Raw genomic sequence first — 18,601 nt, forward strand, 5'->3', positions numbered from 1 at the left:
GCACGTTGACAGGATACAGGAAGAGAACCCTAATGAAAAGATTCACACACCAATTCATAAAAATCCCCCCCCCCAATAGACCCACAAAGGAGCTTATAGAAATCAGATGGTAAACCATCGATGCCAGGGAAAAATATCCTTTCTATTTTATTCAGCTAAGTTCAATTATATTCTTCTTACTAAAGAATCCTATAATGTAAAATAATGTCACCGGACTTATAAGCATATCTTGTCAGCTAAATGAACAAGCCTACAGCCTATGGCATGGAGCATAGCCAGATAACATACAGTAGGCCAACTCATATTCTGTTCTTCTGAAATACATTTTCTTCATATCATAATGTTTCTTTAGACCTCACTGAAATAAATAATGGATTTATTGTGATGGTGTATTACATTGATTTATTATACTTTTTTAAATGTACTGTAGATGTCTCAAAGGCGGTCATCAGTGGCTTGTTGTCTTGTGTACATCTTGAATGGAGGCCTGGAGATGCTGTACGTGTTTATGATAATTACCGGTCAATTACCGTGAGACCGGAATTATTCTGGATACATTCCCCTGTTGTGACTGGATACATTCTCCTGTTGTGACTGGATACATTCTCCTGTTGTGACTGGATACATTCTCCTGTTGTGACTGGATACATTCCCCTGTTGTGACTGGATACATTCTCCTGTTGTGACTGGATACATTCCCCTGTAGTGACTGGATACATTCTCATGTTGTGACTGGATACATTCTCCTGTTGTGACTGGATACATTCCCCTGTTGTGACTGGATACATTCTCCTGTTGTGACTGGATACATTCTCCTGTTGTGACTGGATACGTTCTCCTGTTGTGACTGGATACATTCCCCTGTTGTGACTGGATACGTTCTCCTGTTGTGACTGGATACATTCCCCTGTTGTGACTGGATACATTCTCCTGTTGTGACTGGATACATTCTCCTGTTGTGACTGGATACATTCCCCTGTTGTGACTGGATACATTCCCCTGTTGTGACTGGATACATTCTCCTGTTGTGATTGGATACATTCTCCTGTTGTGACTGGATACATTTGGATACATTCCCCTGTTGTGACTGGATACATTCCCCTGTTGTGACTGGATACATTCCCCTGTTGTGACTGGATACGTTCTCCTGTTGTGACTGGATACATTCCCCTGTTGTGACTGGATACATTCTCCTGTTGTGACTGGATACATTCTCCTGTTGTGACTGGATACATTCCCCTGTTGTGACTGGATACATTCCCCTGTTGTGACTGGATACATTCTCCTGTTGTGACTGGATACATTCTCCTGTTGTGACTGGATACATTCCCCTGTAGTGACTGGATACATTCTCCTGTTGTGACTGGATACATTCTCCTGTTGTGACTGGATACATTCTCCTGTTGTGACTGGATACATTCCCCTGTTGTGACTGGATACATTCCCCTGTTGTGACTGGATACGTTCTCCTGTTGTGACTGGATACATTCCCCTGCTGTGACTGGATACATTCTCCTGTTGTGACTGGATACATTCTCCTGTTGTGACTGGATACATTCTCCTGTTGTGACTGGATACATTCCCCTGTTGTGACTGGATACATTCCCCTGTTGTGACTGGATACATTCTTCTGTTGTGACTGGATACATTCTCCTGTTGTGACTGGATACATTCCCCTGTAGTGACTGGATACATTCTCCTGTTGTGACTGGATACATTCTCCTGTTGTGACTGGATACATTCTCCTGTTGTGACTGGATACATTCCCCTGTTGTGACTGGATACATTCTCCTGTTGTGACTGGATACATTCTCATGTTGTGACTGGATACATTCTCCTGTTGTGACTGGATACATTATCCTGTTGTGACTGGATACATTCTCCTGTTGTGACTGGATACATTCTCCTGTTGTGATTGGATACATTCTCCTGTTGTGACTGGATACATTTGGATACATTCCCCTGTTGTGACTGGATACATTCTCCTGTTGTGACTGGATACATTCTCCTGTTGTGACTGGATACATTCTCCTGTTGTGACTGGATACATTATCCTGTTGTGACTGGATACATTCTCCTGTTGTGACTGGATACATTCTCCTGTTGTGATTGGATACATTCTCCTGTTGTGACTGGATACATTTGGATACATTCCCCTGTTGTGACTGGATACATTCTCCTGTTGTGACTGGATACATTCCCCTGTTGTGACTGGATACATTCCCCTGTTGTGACTGGATACATTCTCCTGTTGTGACTGGATACATTCCCCTGTTGTGACTGGATACATTCTCCTGTTGTGATTTGATACATTCTCCTGTTGTGACTGGATACATTTGGATACATTCCCCTGTTGTGACTGCATACATTCCCCTGTTGTGACTCGATACATTCGCCTGTTGTGACTGGATACATTCTCCTGTTGTGACTGGATACATTCTCCTGTTGTGATTTGATACATTCTCCTGTTGTGACTGGATACATTTGGATACATTCCCCTGTTGTGACTGGATACATTCTCCTGTTGTGACTGGATACATTCCCCTGTTGTGACTGGATACGTTCTCCTGTTGTGACTGGATACATTCTCCTGTTGTGACTGGATACACTCCCCTGTTGTGACTGGATACATTCTCCTGTTGTGACTGGATACATTCCCCTGTTGTGACTGGATATATTCTCCTGTTGTGACTGGATACATTCCCCTGTTGTGACTGGATACATTCTCCTGTTGTGACTGGATACATTCTCCTGTTGTGACTGGATACATTCTCCTGTTGTGACTGGATACATTCTCCTGTTGTGACTGCATACATTCCCCTGTTGTGACTGGATACATTCTCCTGTTGTGACTGGATACGTTCTCCTGTTGTGACTGGATACATTCTCCTGTTGTGACTGGATACATTCCCCTGTTGTGACTGGATACATTCTCCTGTTGTGACTGGATACATTCCCCTGTTGTGACTGGATACATTCCCCTGTTGTGACTGGATACATTCTCCTGTTGTGACTGGATACATTCTCCTGTTGTGACTGCATACATTCCCCTGTTGTGACTGGATACATTCTCCTGTTGTGACTGGATACGTTCTCCTGTTGTGACTGGTTACGTTCTCCTGTTGTGACTGGATACATTTGGATACATTCCCCTGTTGTGACTGGATACATTCCCCTGTTGTGACTGGATACATTCTCCTGTTGTGACTGCATACATTCCCCTGTTGTGACTGGATACATTCTCCTGTTGTGACTGGATACATTCTATTGTTGTGACTGGATACATTCCCCTGTTGTGACTGGATACATTCTCCTGTTGTGACTGGATACATTCTCCTGTTGTGACTGGATACATTCTCCTGTTGTGACTGGATACATTCTCCTGTTGTGACTGGATACATTCTCCTGTTGTGATTTGATACATTCCCCTGTTGTGACTGGATACATTCCCCTGTTGTGATTTGATACATTCTCCTGTTGTGATTTGATACATTCTCCTGTTGTGACTGGATACATTCCCCTGTTGTGACTGGATACATTCTCCTGTTGTGACTGGATACATTCTCCTGTTGTGACTGGATACATTCTCCTGTTGTGACTGGATACATTCCCCTGTTGTGACTGGATACATTCCCCTGTAGTGACTGGATACATTCTCCTGTTGTGATTTGATACATTCTCCTGTTGTGATTTGATACATTCTCCTGTTGTGATTTGATACATTCCCCTGTTGTGACTGGATACATTCTCCTGTTGTGATTGGATACATTCTCCTGTTGTGACTGGATACATTCCCCTGTTGTGACTGGATACATTCCCCTGTAGTGACTGGATACATTCTCCTGTTGTGATTTGATACATTCCCCTGTTGTGACTGGATACATTCACCTGTTGTGATTGGATACATTCTCCTGTTGTGACTGGATACATTCCCCTGTTGTGACTGGATACATTCCCCTGTAGTGACTGGATACATTCTCCTGTTGTGACTGGATACATTCCCCTGTAGTGACTGGATACATTCCCCTGTTGTGATTTGATACATTCTCCTGTTGTGATTTGATACATTCTCCTGTTGTGACTGGATACATTCCCCTGTTGTGACTGGATACATTCTCCTGTTGTGACTGGATACATTCTCCTGTTGTGACTGGATACATTCTCCTGTTGTGACTGGATACATTCCCCTGTTGTGACTGGATACATTCCCCTGTAGTGACTGGATACATTCTCCTGTTGTGATTTGATACATTCTCCTGTTGTGATTTGATACATTCTCCTGTTGTGATTTGATACATTCCCCTGTTGTGACTGGATACATTCTCCTGTTGTGATTGGATACATTCTCCTGTTGTGACTGGATACATTCCCCTGTTGTGACTGGATACATTCCCCTGTAGTGACTGGATACATTCTCCTGTTGTGATTTGATACATTCCCCTGTTGTGACTGGATACATTCACCTGTTGTGATTGGATACATTCTCCTGTTGTGACTGGATACATTCCCCTGTTGTGACTGGATACATTCCCCTGTAGTGACTGGATACATTCTCCTGTTGTGACTGGATACATTCTCCTGTTGTGACTGGATACATTCTCCTGTTGTGACTGGATACATTCTCCTGTTGTGACTGGATACATTCCCCTGTTGTGACTGGATACATTCCCCTGTTGTGACTGGATACATTCCCCTGTTGTGACTGGATACATTCCCCTGTTGTGACTGGATACATTCCCCTGTAGTGACTGGATACATTATCCTGTTGTGATTTGATACATTCCCCTGTTGTGACTGGATATATTCTCCTGTTGTGACTGGATACATTCCCCTGTTGTGACTGGATACATTCTCCTGTTGTGACTGGATACATTCTCCTGTTGTGACTGGATACATTCTCCTGTTGTGACTGGATACATTCTCCTGTTGTGACTGCATACATTCCCCTGTTGTGACTGGATACATTCTCCTGTTGTGACTGGATACGTTCTCCTGTTGTGACTGGATACATTCTCCTGTTGTGACTGGATACATTCCCCTGTTGTGACTGGATACATTCTCCTGTTGTGACTGGATACATTCCCCTGTTGTGACTGGATACATTCCCCTGTTGTGACTGGATACATTCTCCTGTTGTGACTGGATACATTCTCCTGTTGTGACTGCATACATTCCCCTGTTGTGACTGGATACATTCTCCTGTTGTGACTGGATACGTTCTCCTGTTGTGACTGGTTACGTTCTCCTGTTGTGACTGGATACATTTGGATACATTCCCCTGTTGTGACTGGATACATTCCCCTGTTGTGACTGGATACATTCTCCTGTTGTGACTGCATACATTCCCCTGTTGTGACTGGATACATTCTCCTGTTGTGACTGGATACATTCTATTGTTGTGACTGGATACATTCCCCTGTTGTGACTGGATACATTCTCCTGTTGTGACTGGATACATTCTCCTGTTGTGACTGGATACATTCCCCTGTTGTGACTGGATACATTCCCCTGTTGTGACTGGATACATTCTTCTGTTGTGACTGGATACATTCTCCTGTTGTGACTGGATACATTCCCCTGTAGTGACTGGATACATTCTCCTGTTGTGACTGGATACATTCTCCTGTTGTGACTGGATACATTCTCCTGTTGTCACTGGATACATTCCCCTGTTGTGACTGGATACATTCTCCTGTTGTGACTGGAGACATTCTCCTGTTGTGACTGGATACATTATCCTGTTGTGACTGGATACATTCTCCTGTTGTGACTGGATACATTCTCCTGTTGTGACTGGATACATTCTCCTGTTGTGATTGGATACATTCTCCTGTTGTGACTGGATACATTTGGATACATTCCCCTGTTGTGACTGGATACATTCTCCTGTTGTGACTGGATACATTCTCCTGTTGTGACTGGATACATTCTCCTGTTGTGACTGGATACATTCTCCTGTTGTGATTTGATACATTCCCCTGTTGTGACTGGATACATTCTCCTGTTGTGACTGGATACATTCCCCTGTTGTGACTGGATACATTCTCCTGTTGTGACTGGATACATTCTCCTGTTGTGACTGGATACATTCCCCTGTTGTGACTGGATACATTCCCCTGTTGTGACTGGATACATTCTCCTGTTGTGACTGGATACATTCTCCTGTTGTGATTGGATACATTCTCCTGTTGTGACTGGATACTTTTGGATACATTCCCCTGTTGTGACTGGATACATTCCCCTGTTGTGACTGGATACATTCCACTGTTGTGACTGGATACATTCTCCTGTTGTGACTGGATACATTCTCCTGTTGTGACTGGATACATTCTCCTGTTGTGACTGGATACATTCCCCTGTTGTGACTGGATACATTCCCCTGTTGTGACTGGATACATTCTCCTGTTGTGACTGGATACATTCCCCTGTTGTGACTGGATACATTCTCCTGTTGTGATTTGATACATTATCCTGTTGTGACTGGATACATTTGGATACATTCCCCTGTTGTGACTGCATACATTCCCCTGTTGTGACTGGATACATTCTCCTGTTGTGACTGGATACATTCTCCTGTTGTGACTGGATACATTCTCCTGTTGTGATTTGATACATTCTCCTGTTGTGACTGGATACATTTGGATACATTCCCCTGTTGTGACTGGATACATTCTCCTGTTGTGACTGGATACATTCCCTGTTGTGACTGGATACGTTCTCCTGTTGTGACTGGATACATTCTCCTGTTGTGACTGGATACATTCCCCTGTTGTGACTGGATACATTCTCCTGTTGTGACTGGATACATTCCCCTGTTGTGACTGGATACATTCCCCTGTTGTGACTGGATACATTCCCCTGTTGTGACTGGATACATTCTCCTGTTATGACTGGATACATTCCCCTGTTGTGACTGGATACATTCTCCTGTTGTGACTGGATACATTCTCCTGTTGTGACTGGATACATTCTCCTGTTGTGACTGGATACATTCTCCTGTTGTGACTGCATACATTCCCCTGTTGTGACTGGATACATTCTCCTGTTGTGACTGGATACGTTCTCCTGTTGTGACTGGATACATTCTCCTGTTGTGACTGGATACATTCCCCTGTTGTGACTGGATACATTCTCCTGTTGTGACTGGATACATTCCCCTGTTGTGACTGGATACATTCCCCTGTTGTGACTGGATACATTCTCCTGTTGTGACTGGATACATTCTCCTGTTGTGACTGCATACATTCCCCTGTTGTGACTGGATACATTCACCTGTTGTGACTGGATACGTTCACCTGTTGTGACTGGATACATTTGGATACATTCCCCTGTTGTGACTGCATACATTCTCCTGTTGTGACTGGATACATTATCCTGTTGTGACTGCATACATTCCCCTGTTGTGACTGGATACATTCTCCTGTTGTGACTGGATACGTTCTCCTGTTGTGACTGGATACATTCCCCTGTTGTGACTGGATACATTCCCCTGTTGTGACTGGATACATTCTCCTGTTGTGACTGGATACATTCTCCTGTTGTGACTGGATACATTCTCCTGTTGTGACTGGATACATTCTCCTGTTGTGACTGGATACATTCTCCTGTTGTGATTTGATACATTCCCCTGTTGTGACTGGATACATTCCCCTGTTGTGACTGGATACATTCTCCTGTTGTGACTGGATACATTCTCCTGTTGTGACTGGATACATTCTCCTGTTGTGACTGGATACATTCTCCTGTTGTGACTGGTTACATTCTCCTGTTGTGACTGGATACGTTCTCCTGTTGTGACTGGATACATTTGGATACATTCCCCTGTTGTGACTGGATACATTCTCCTGTTGTGACTGGATACATTATCCTGTTGTGACTGCATACATTCCCCTGTTTTGACTGGATACATTCTCCTGTTGTGACTCGATACGTTCTCCTGTTGTGGCTGGATACATTCCCCTGTTGTGACTGGATACATTCCCCTGTTGTGACTGGATACATTCTCCTGTTGTGACTGGATACATTCTCCTGTTGTGACTGGATACATTCTCCTGTTGTGACTGGATACATTCTCCTGTTGTGACTGGATACATTCTCCTGTTGTGATTTGATACATTCCCCTGTTGTGACTGGATACATTCCCCTGTTGTGACTGGATACATTCTCCTGTTGTGACTGGATACATTCTCCTGTTGTGACTGGATACATTCCCCTGTAGTGACTGGATACATTCTCCTGTTGTGACTGGATACATTCTCCTGTTGTGACTGGATACATTCTTCTGTTGTGACTGGATACATTCCCCTGTTGTGACTGGATACATTCTCCTGTTGTGACTGGATACGTTCTCCTGTTGTGACTGGATACATTCTCCTGTTGTGACTGGATACATTCTCCTGTTGTGACTGGATACATTCTCCTGTTGTGACTGGATACATTCTCCTGTTGTGACTGGATACATTCTCCTGTTGTGACTGGATACGTTCTCCTGTTGTGACTGGATACATTTGGATACATTCCCCTGTTGTGACTGGATACATTCCCCTGTTGTGACTGGATACATTATCCTGTTGTGACTGGATACGTTCTCCTGTTGTGACTGGATACATTCCCCTGTTGTGACTGGATACATTCCCCTGTTGTGACTGGATACATTCTCCTGTTGTGACTGGATACATTCTCCTGTTGTGACTGGATACGTTCTCCTGTTGTGACTGGATACATTCCCCTGTTGTGACTGGATACATTCCCCTGTTGTGACTGGATACATTCTCCTGTTGTGACTGGATACATTCTCCTGTTGTGACTGGATACATTCTCCTGTTGTGACTGGATACATTCTCCTGTTGTGACTGGATACATTCTCCTGTTGTGATTTGATACATTCCCCTGTTGTGACTGGATACATTCCCCTGTTGTGATTTGATACATTCTCCTGTTGTGATTTGATACATTCTCCTGTTGTGACTGGATACATTCCCCTGTTGTGACTGGATACATTCTCCTGTTGTGACTGGATACATTCTCCTGTTGTGACTGGATACATTCTCCTGTTGTGACTGGATACATTCCCCTGTTGTGACTGGATACATTCCCCTGTAGTGACTGGATACATTCTCCTGTTGTGATTTGATACATTCTCCTGTTGTGATTTGATACATTCTCCTGTTGTGATTTGATACATTCCCCTGTTGTGACTGGATACATTCTCCTGTTGTGATTGGATACATTCTCCTGTTGTGACTGGATACATTCCCCTGTTGTGACTGGATACATTCCCCTGTAGTGACTGGATACATTCTCCTGTTGTGACTGGATACATTCTCCTGTTGTGACTGGATACATTCTCCTGTTGTGATTTGATACATTCCCCTGTTGTGACTGGATACATTCTCCTGTTGTGACTGGATACATTCCCCTGTTGTGACTGGATACATTCTCCTGTTGTGACTGGATACATTCTCCTGTTGTGACTGGATACATTCCCCTGTTGTGACTGGATACATTCCCCTGTTGTGACTGGATACATTCTCCTGTTGTGACTGGATACATTCTCCTGTTGTGACTGGATACATTCTCCTGTTGTGACTGGATACATTCTCCTGTTGTGACTGGATACATTCTCCTGTTGTGATTTGATACATTCCCCTGTTGTGACTGGATACATTCTCCTGTTGTGACTGGATACATTCCCCTGTTGTGACTGGATACATTCTCCTGTTGTGACTGGATACATTCTCCTGTTGTGACTGGATACATTCCCCTGTTGTGACTGGATACATTCCCCTGTTGTGACTGGATACATTCTCCTGTTGTGACTGGATACATTCTCCTGTTGTGATTGGATACATTCTCCTGTTGTGACTGGATACTTTTGGATACATTCCCCTGTTGTGACTGGATACATTCCCCTGTTGTGACTGGATACATTCCACTGTTGTGACTGGATACATTCTCCTGTTGTGACTGGATACATTCTCCTGTTGTGACTGGATACATTCTCCTGTTGTGACTGGATACATTCCCCTGTTGTGACTGGATACATTCCCCTGTTGTGACTGGATACATTCTCCTGTTGTGACTGGATACATTCCCCTGTTGTGACTGGATACATTCTCCTGTTGTGATTTGATACATTATCCTGTTGTGACTGGATACATTTGGATACATTCCCCTGTTGTGACTGCATACATTCCCCTGTTGTGACTGGATACATTCTCCTGTTGTGACTGGATACATTCTCCTGTTGTGACTGGATACATTCTCCTGTTGTGATTTGATACATTCTCCTGTTGTGACTGGATACATTTGGATACATTCCCCTGTTGTGACTGGATACATTCTCCTGTTGTGACTGGATACATTCCCTGTTGTGACTGGATACGTTCTCCTGTTGTGACTGGATACATTCTCCTGTTGTGACTGGATACATTCCCCTGTTGTGACTGGATACATTCTCCTGTTGTGACTGGATACATTCCCCTGTTGTGACTGGATACATTCCCCTGTTGTGACTGGATACATTCCCCTGTTGTGACTGGATACATTCTCCTGTTATGACTGGATACATTCCCCTGTTGTGACTGGATACATTCTCCTGTTGTGACTGGATACATTCTCCTGTTGTGACTGGATACATTCTCCTGTTGTGACTGGATACATTCTCCTGTTGTGACTGCATACATTCCCCTGTTGTGACTGGATACATTCTCCTGTTGTGACTGGATACGTTCTCCTGTTGTGACTGGATACATTCTCCTGTTGTGACTGGATACATTCCCCTGTTGTGACTGGATACATTCTCCTGTTGTGACTGGATACATTCCCCTGTTGTGACTGGATACATTCCCCTGTTGTGACTGGATACATTCTCCTGTTGTGACTGGATACATTCTCCTGTTGTGACTGCATACATTCCCCTGTTGTGACTGGATACATTCTCCTGTTGTGACTGGATACGTTCACCTGTTGTGACTGGATACATTTGGATACATTCCCCTGTTGTGACTGCATACATTCTCCTGTTGTGACTGGATACATTATCCTGTTGTGACTGCATACATTCCCCTGTTGTGACTGGATACATTCTCCTGTTGTGACTGGATACGTTCTCCTGTTGTGACTGGATACATTCCCCTGTTGTGACTGGATACATTCCCCTGTTGTGACTGGATACATTCTCCTGTTGTGACTGGATACATTCTCCTGTTGTGACTGGATACATTCTCCTGTTGTGACTGGATACATTCTCCTGTTGTGACTGGATACATTCTCCTGTTGTGATTTGATACATTCCCCTGTTGTGACTGGATACATTCCCCTGTTGTGACTGGATACATTCTCCTGTTGTGACTGGATACATTCTCCTGTTGTGACTGGATACATTCTCCTGTTGTGACTGGATACATTCTCCTGTTGTGACTGGTTACATTCTCCTGTTGTGACTGGATACGTTCTCCTGTTGTGACTGGATACATTTGGATACATTCCCCTGTTGTGACTGGATACATTCTCCTGTTGTGACTGGATACATTATCCTGTTGTGACTGCATACATTCCCCTGTTTTGACTGGATACATTCTCCTGTTGTGACTCGATACGTTCTCCTGTTGTGGCTGGATACATTCCCCTGTTGTGACTGGATACATTCCCCTGTTGTGACTGGATACATTCTCCTGTTGTGACTGGATACATTCTCCTGTTGTGACTGGATACATTCTCCTGTTGTGACTGGATACATTCTCCTGTTGTGACTGGATACATTCTCCTGTTGTGATTTGATACATTCCCCTGTTGTGACTGGATACATTCCCCTGTTGTGACTGGATACATTCTCCTGTTGTGACTGGATACATTCTCCTGTTGTGACTGGATACATTCCCCTGTAGTGACTGGATACATTCTCCTGTTGTGACTGGATACATTCTCCTGTTGTGACTGGATACATTCTTCTGTTGTGACTGGATACATTCCCCTGTTGTGACTGGATACATTCTCCTGTTGTGACTGGATACGTTCTCCTGTTGTGACTGGATACATTCTCCTGTTGTGACTGGATACATTCTCCTGTTGTGACTGGATACATTCTCCTGTTGTGACTGGATACATTCTCCTGTTGTGACTGGATACATTCTCCTGTTGTGACTGGATACGTTCTCCTGTTGTGACTGGATACATTTGGATACATTCCCCTGTTGTGACTGGATACATTCCCCTGTTGTGACTGGATACATTATCCTGTTGTGACTGGATACGTTCTCCTGTTGTGACTGGATACATTCCCCTGTTGTGACTGGATACATTCCCCTGTTGTGACTGGATACATTCTCCTGTTGTGACTGGATACATTCTCCTGTTGTGACTGGATACGTTCTCCTGTTGTGACTGGATACATTCCCCTGTTGTGACTGGATACATTCCCCTGTTGTGACTGGATACATTCTCCTGTTGTGACTGGATACATTCTCCTGTTGTGACTGGATACATTCTCCTGTTGTGACTGGATACATTCTCCTGTTGTGACTGGATACATTCTCCTGTTGTGATTTGATACATTCCCCTGTTGTGACTGGATACATTCCCCTGTTGTGATTTGATACATTCTCCTGTTGTGATTTGATACATTCTCCTGTTGTGACTGGATACATTCCCCTGTTGTGACTGGATACATTCTCCTGTTGTGACTGGATACATTCTCCTGTTGTGACTGGATACATTCTCCTGTTGTGACTGGATACATTCCCCTGTTGTGACTGGATACATTCCCCTGTAGTGACTGGATACATTCTCCTGTTGTGATTTGATACATTCTCCTGTTGTGATTTGATACATTCTCCTGTTGTGATTTGATACATTCCCCTGTTGTGACTGGATACATTCTCCTGTTGTGATTGGATACATTCTCCTGTTGTGACTGGATACATTCCCCTGTTGTGACTGGATACATTCCCCTGTAGTGACTGGATACATTCTCCTGTTGTGATTTGATACATTCCCCTGTTGTGACTGGATACATTCACCTGTTGTGATTGGATACATTCTCCTGTTGTGACTGGATACATTCCCCTGTTGTGACTGGATACATTCCCCTGTAGTGACTGGATACATTCTCCTGTTGTGACTGGATACATTCCCCTGTAGTGACTGGATACATTCCCCTGTTGTGATTTGATACATTCTCCTGTTGTGATTTGATACATTCTCCTGTTGTGACTGGATACATTCCCCTGTTGTGACTGGATACATTCTCCTGTTGTGACTGGATACATTCTCCTGTTGTGACTGGATACATTCTCCTGTTGTGACTGGATACATTCCCCTGTTGTGACTGGATACATTCCCCTGTAGTGACTGGATACATTCTCCTGTTGTGATTTGATACATTCTCCTGTTGTGATTTGATACATTCTCCTGTTGTGATTTGATACATTCCCCTGTTGTGACTGGATACATTCTCCTGTTGTGATTGGATACATTCTCCTGTTGTGACTGGATACATTCCCCTGTTGTGACTGGATACATTCCCCTGTAGTGACTGGATACATTCTCCTGTTGTGATTTGATACATTCCCCTGTTGTGACTGGATACATTCACCTGTTGTGATTGGATACATTCTCCTGTTGTGACTGGATACATTCCCCTGTTGTGACTGGATACATTCCCCTGTAGTGACTGGATACATTCTCCTGTTGTGACTGGATACATTCTCCTGTTGTGACTGGATACATTCTCCTGTTGTGACTGGATACATTCTCCTGTTGTGACTGGATACATTCCCCTGTTGTGACTGGATACATTCCCCTGTTGTGACTGGATACATTCCCCTGTTGTGACTGGATACATTCCCCTGTAGTGACTGGATACATTATCCTGTTGTGATTTGATACATTCCCCTGTTGTGACTGGATACATTCTCCTGTTGTGACTGGATACATTCCCCTGTAGTGACTGGATACATTCTCCTGTTGTGACTGGATACATTCTCCTGTTGTGACTGGATACATTCTTCTGTTGTGACTGGATACATTCTCCTGTTGTGACTGGATACATTCTCCTGTTGTGATTTGATACATTCCCCTGTTGTGACTGGATACATTCTCCTGTTGTGACTGGATACGTTCTCCTGTTGTGACTGGATACATTCTCCTGTTGTGACTGGATACATTCTCCTGTTGTGACTGGATACATTCTCCTGTTGTGACTGGATACATTCCCCTGTTGTGACTGGATACATTCCCCTGTTGTGACTGGATACATTCTCCTGTTGTGACTGGATACATTCTCCTGTTGTGCATGTAGACGTCACTATACCAGAGGAGGCTGGTGGGAGGAGCTGTAGGAGGACAGGCTCATTGTAATGGCTGGAATGGAAATAAATGACTCAGAACTCTGAACAGTGTTGTCTCTCTGTGTGTAACTCTGAACAGTGTAGTCTATCTGTGTGTAACTCTGAACAGTGTAGTCTATCTGTGTGTAACTCTGAACAGTGTAGTCTCTGTGTGTAACTCTGAACAGTGTAGTCTCTCTGTGTGTAACTCTGAACAGTGTAGTCTCTCTGTGTGTAACTCTGAACAGTGTAGTCTCTCTGTGTGTAACTCTGAACAGTGTAGTATCTGTGTGTGTAACTCTGAACAGTGTAGTCTCTCTGTGTGTAACTCTGAACAGTGTAGTCTCTGTGTGTAACTCTGAACAGTGTAGTCTATCTGTGTGTAACTCTGAACAGTGTAGTCTCTGTGTGTAACTCTGAACAGTGTAGTCTCTCTGTGTGTAACTCTGAACAGTGTAGTCTCTGTGTGTAACTCTGAACAGTGTAGTCTCTCTGTGTGTAACTCTGAACAGTGTAGTCTCTCTGTGTGTAACTCTGAACAGTGTAGTCTCTGTGTGTAACTCTGAACAGTGTAGTCTCTCTGTGTGTAACTCTGAACAGTGTAGTCTCTGTGTGTGTAACTCTGAACAGTGTAGTCTCTGTGTGTAACTCTGAACAGTGTAGTCTCTGTGTGTAACTCTGAACAGTGTAGTCTCTCTGTGTGTAACTCTGAACAGTGTAGTCTCTGTGTGTAACTCTGAACAGTGTAGTCTCTCTGTGTGTAACTCTGAACAGTGTAGTCTCTGTGTGTAACTCTGAACAGTGTAGTCTCTGTGTGTAACTCTGAACAGTGTAGTCTCTATGTGTAACTCTGAACAGTGTAGTCTCTGTGTGTAACTCTGAACAGTGTAGTCTCTCTGTGTGTAACTCTGAACAGTGTAGTCTCTCTGTGTGTAACTCTGAACAGTGTAGTCTCTGTGTGTAACTCTGAACAGTGTAGTCTCTGTGTGTAACTCTGAACAGTGTAGTCTCTCTGTGTGTAACTCTGAACAGTGTAGTCTCTGTGTGTAACTCTGAACAGTGTAGTCTCTCTGTGTGTAACTCTGAACAGTGTAGTCTTTGTGTGTGTAACTCTGAACAGTGTAGTCTCTGTGTGCAACTCTGAACAGTGTAGTCTCTGTGTGTAACTCTGAACAGTGTAGTCTCTCTGTGTGTAACTCTGAACAGTGTAGTCTCTGTGTGTAACTCTGAACAGTGTAGTCTCTGTGTGCAACTCTGAACAGTGTAGTCTCTGTGTGTAACTCTGAACAGTGTAGTCTCTCTGTGTGTAACTCTGAACAGTGTAGTCTCTGTGTGTAACTCTGAACAGTGTAGTCTCTGTGTGTAACTCTGAACAGTGTAGTCTCTCTGTGTGTAACTCTGAACAGTGTAGTCTCTCTGTGTGTGTAACTCTGAACAGTGTAGTCTCTCTGTGTGTGTAACTCTGAACAGTGTAGTCTCTCTGTGTGTAACTCTGAACAGTGTAGTCTCTGTGTGTAACTCTGAACAGTGTAGTCTCTCTGTGTAACTCTGAACAGTGTAGTCTCTGTGTGTAACTCTGAACAGTGTAGTCTCTCTGTGTGTAACTCTGAACAGTGTAGTCTCTGTGTGTAACTCTGACCAGTGTAGTCTCTGTGTGTAACTCTGAACAGTGTAGTCTCTCTGTGTGTAACTCTGAACAGTGTAGTCTCTCTGTGTGTAACTCTGAACAGTGTAGTCTCTGTGTGTAACTCTGACCAGTGTAGTCTCTGTGTGTAACTCTGAACAGTGTAGTCTCTGTGTGTAACTCTGAACAGTGTAGTCTCTCTGTGTGTAACTCTGAACAGTGTAGTCTCTCTGTGTGTAACTCTGAACAGTGTAGTCTCTGTGTGTAACTCTGAACAGTGTAGTCTCTCTGAACACCCCCAGCCCTCCCTCCTAACAATAACACTAACACGTACCAAGGTACAGTAAGTCAACACCAGCCATCCAACCAACCAACATTGGGATGTTTTTAGTTTCAGTCTAATTACTCCCCTCCCTCCCTCCCTCCCTCCCTCCCTCCCTCCCTCCCTCACTCCCTCCCTCCCTCCCTCCTCCCCTCCCTCCCTCCCTCCCTCCCTCCCTCCCTCCCTCCCCTCCCTCCCTCCCTCCCTCCCTCCCTCCCTCCCTCCCTCCCTCTCTCCCTCCCTGCAGAGCCCCAGCCCCAGGAGACGTTGGTCCACTTCGCAGCACGGCGGGGTCTTAGGAGGGTAGCTGTGTGGCTCCTACTGCAACCAGGGGCCCCTGAAGCCCTCAGACTGACCAACAGACAGGGGGCCACGCCCGCAGGCATCGCCCAGCAGCGGGGCCACCGAGACCTGCACCAGCTCCTCACACAGTAAGGATAGACCATGTTGTTGTTTTTCAAAAAGTGTTGGAATAGTTTCTCCGAGCTTGAACATGTTGTAGATGTTGTGATGATGTCTGACAACCGGGAACTCAGATAGAAACAAGCTCAGATTGGTCAAAATCATCACGTCGGTGATCTTCAGGTCTGAGAGGTCTGAGCTCTAGGATGATGCCTGAGTTTCCGTCTTGTAATTCTGTTGTCTTGAATGTTTTACTATAATAACCTTGGTCCCTATATAGTGCACTACCCTATGGGGCCTGGTCTAAAGTAGTGCACTATATAGGGAATAGGGTGCTATTCTCTGGTCTAAAGTAGTGCACTATAAAGGGAATAGGGTGCCATTCTCTGGTCTAAAGTAGTGCACTATATAGGGAATAGGGTGCCATTCTCTGGTCTAAAGTTGTGCACTATATAGGGAATAGGGTGCCATTCTCTGGTCTAAAGTAGTGCACTATATAGGGAATAGGGTGCCATTCTCTGGTCTAAAGTAGTGCACTATATAGGGAATAGGGTGCCATTCTCTGGTCTAAAGTAGTGCACTATATAGGGAATAGGGTGCTATTCTCTGGTCTAAAGTAGTGCACTATATAGGGAATAGGGTGCCATTCTCTGGTCTAAAGTAGTGCACTATATAGGGAATAGGGGGCCATTCTCTGGTCTAAAGTAGTGCACTATATAGGGAATAGGGTGCCATTCTCTGGTCTAAAGTAGTGCACTATATAGGGAATAGGGGGCCATTCTCCGGTCTAAAGTAGTGCACTATATAGGGAATAGGGTGCCATTCTCTGGTCTAAAGTAGTGCACTATATAGGGAATAGGGGGCCATTCTCTGGTCTAAAGTAGTGCACTATATAGGGAATAGGGGGCCATTCTCTGGTCTAAAGTAGTGCACTATATAGGGAATAGGGTGCCATTCTCTGGTCTAAAGTAGTGCACTATATAGGGAATAGGGGGCCATTCTCTGGTCTAAAGTACATTTACATTTACATTTTAGTCATTTAGCAGACGCTCTTATCCAGAGCGACTTACAGGAGCAATTAGGGTTAAGTGCCTTGCTCAAGGGCACATTTACGTCATTTAGCAGACGCTCTAGTCCAGAGCGACTCACAAATTGATGCATTCACCCTATAGCCAGTGGGATAACCACTTTACAATTATTTTTTTGGGGGGGGGGGGGGGGGGTAGAAGGATTACTTTATCCTATCCCAGGTATTCCTTAAAGAGGTGGGGTTTCAAATGTCTCCGGAAGGTGGTGAGTGACTCCGCTGTCCTGGCGTCGTGAGGGAGCTTGTTCCACCATTGGGGTGCCAGAGCAGCGAACAGTTTTGACTGGGCTGAGCGGGAACTATGCTTCCGCATAGTAGTGCACTATATAGGGAATAGGGTGCCATTCTCTGGTCTAAAGTAGTGCACTATATAGGGAATAGGGGGCCATTCTCTGGTCTAAAGTAGTGCACTATATAGGGAATAGGGTGCCATTCTCTGGTCTAAAGTAGTGCACTATATAGGGAATAGGGTGCCATTCTCTGGTCTAAAGTAGTGCACTATATAGGGAATAGGGTACCATTCTCTGGTCTAAAGTAGTGCACTATATAGGGAATAGGGTGCCATTCTCTGGTCTAAAGTAGTGCACTATATAGGGAATAGGGTACCATTCTCTGGTCTAAAGTAGTGCACTATATAGGGAATAGGGTGCCATTCTCTGGTCTAAAGTAGTGCACTATATAGGGAATAGGGTGCCATTTGGGATGCAGTCAGAGACAGTTTGTGTGAACATCGCTCTCTCCTTCTCCGTGTATAAACACGGCAGGGAAACGGCATGCAATGGTTTCACCGGGTGACTGACAACTTTGTTTTGTCCCATTTGTTTTACTGCAATGTGATT

This window comes from Coregonus lavaretus (genome assembly GCF_964263955.1).
Source record: "Coregonus lavaretus genome assembly, contig: HAP1_SCAFFOLD_284, whole genome shotgun sequence".
Classification (NCBI taxonomy): Eukaryota; Metazoa; Chordata; class Actinopteri; order Salmoniformes; family Salmonidae; genus Coregonus; species Coregonus lavaretus.